This window comes from Ursus arctos, unplaced genomic scaffold (genome assembly GCF_023065955.2).
Source record: "Ursus arctos isolate Adak ecotype North America unplaced genomic scaffold, UrsArc2.0 scaffold_10, whole genome shotgun sequence".
Taxonomy (NCBI): Eukaryota; Metazoa; Chordata; class Mammalia; order Carnivora; family Ursidae; genus Ursus; species Ursus arctos.
Window position 1 is genome coordinate 35,949,650 of NW_026622764.1, and position 2,272 is coordinate 35,951,921.

At 40.5% G+C, this 2,272-nt stretch overlaps 1 pseudogene; it reads left to right on the forward strand.

Annotated features, from left to right (window-relative positions):
* The first annotated feature begins 843 nt into the window (after positions 1-843).
* On the forward strand, positions 844-1,706 carry LOC113251063 (synaptosomal-associated protein 23-like; annotated as a pseudogene).
* Positions 1,707-2,272: the final 566 nt, after the last annotated feature.

The following is a 2,272-nucleotide window of genomic DNA, read 5'->3' on the forward strand; positions in this document are numbered from 1 at the left end:
GAAAGAACATCCACTTTCTCTCAACCAGCTTATTCTGTAATGCTAGAAACAAAGGTCTTAACAACTCTAAGTAACGTATTTCTCTTGTTACCTCTTGACATGAGTAGATTCTCCGTACCAGCTGAATTTCAGAAAAATTCCGGAGAAGGGCTATGGTTGGTCTCACTTTGATCACATACCACAATGTCTGGACAAAGTATTGAAAACGGCAAATTTAATATTCTGTGCTGCAGATTGCTGGTGCCGGCTAATATCAGTTTTTTCCTCCCTCTGAGCACTCCACCAAACTAGAATTCACAAGGCCCTGGCTTCGCGGTAGCTCTTGCATACGGAATATGTGTGGAAGTGATGTGTAACAGCTGAGGTGGATGAGAGGGAGTTCTCGTCTTGTTCTCTTTCCTCTGCTGACAGCCAGATAGAAGACAAAACTCTTAGAGGACTCAGAGGTCATAGGGTGTAATGGGGTCAGCTAATAGAAGGAACCCGGACACTAGAATGATCGCATGGCAGTGACCCATTGACCTCTAATCAACTGTATCTTCAGTTAAAAAATACACTTTCGTTGTGATTATCTACTGAAACTCTAGTATTGTTTGTTACGTATATTATTGTTTTCTCCCGTGTGAACAATATATATCCCTCCATTCTCTAATTTTCTGATTAAAGCCTAAGGCTTTTTGCCCTTCTGCAATGTGAGGATGCGTCAGAAGGTGCCAGCTTTGAGTCAAAGAGAAGATCCTCACAAGATTATGATCGGTGCTGGCACCTTGATTTCGGACTTCCAGGCTCCAGAACTAATATCCACACTTCAGTTTCTGTGCCTTTCAGGAGTTTTAATTCATCATGAATCACCCATCATCAGAAGAAATTCAGCTGAGGGCTCATCAGGTTACGGATGGGTCTCTGGAAAATGCAAGGAGAATCCTAGGTTTAACCATTGAGTCTCAGGATGTAAGAGTCAAGACTAACACTATGCTGGATGAATAAGGGGTGCAAATAAACCATATACAAGAAGACATGGACCAAATAAGTAGAGATGTGAGAGAGGCAGAGAAAATGTTAGCAGGACTCAATGGGTGCTATGGCCTTTGTGTCTGCCCATGTAATAAGATAAAGAAGTTCGAGGCTGGTAAGGCTCATAAGGCAACATAGAGAGATGGCAGAGACAACTCTTCTAGCAGTGTAATACCTAAGTAGCCAGGGCATGTGACAAATGGTCAGCCTCAGCAAACAACCATAAGAGCCATTGATGGCAGATACATAAACATACAGCCAGGGGCGCCTGAGTGGCTCAGTCAGTTAAGCATCTGCCTTGGGCTCGGGTCATGATCCCAGGGTCCTGGGATTGAGCCCCACATCAGGCTCCCTGCTCAGCAAGGAATCTTCTTCTCCCTCTCCCTCTGCCCCTCTCCCCTGCTCATGCTCTCTCTCTCTCTCTCAAATAAATAAACAACATATTTTAAAAAAACAACATATAGCCAGTGATGCTGGAGAAGATGAAATGGAAGAGAACCTGACTCAAGTGGGCAGTATCCTAGGAAATCTAAAAAAAAAAAAAAAAAAAAAAAAAAAAAAAAAAAAGGCCCTGGACGTGGGGAATGAGATTGAGGCTCAAAATCAACAAATAGACCAGATTCCAAAAAGACTGATACGAGGATCATATTAACATTACTGGTGGCAGAGAAAAGAAACTCATTGACAGCTAAAGTGACTGCTACACTTTTTTTAATCATTTATTCACTTTCTTAGCTAACCCTTCAAGTCATTACCTTTACAGAGTTTGAAATTTTGGTTCCATGGTCTTCTAATTGAGAGATAATATGGAAGAAGGGCAGAAGTAATAGCCTCTGTATTTTTTTTTTTGTATATTTCTATGTATTTTTTCTATGTATTTTCTATGTGTTTTTTAATTTTATTTTATTAAAATACGATTAATTAACATATACTGTATTATTAGTTTCAGGGGTAGAATTTAGTGATTCATCAGTTGCTTGTATCACCCAGTGCTCATTCCATCAAGTGCCCTTATTAATGTCCATCACCCAGTTACCCCATCCCCCCACCCACCTCCCCTTCAGCAACCCTTAGTTTGTTTCCTAGAGTCGTCTCTTACGGTTTGTCATCCTCTCTGATTTCATGTTATTTTATTTTTCCCTTCCTTCCCCTATTATCCTCTGTTTTGTTTCTTAAAGTCCACATAGGAGTGAAATCATATGATAATTTTCTTCCTCTGATTGACTTATATTACTTAGCATAATACCCTGTAGTTTGC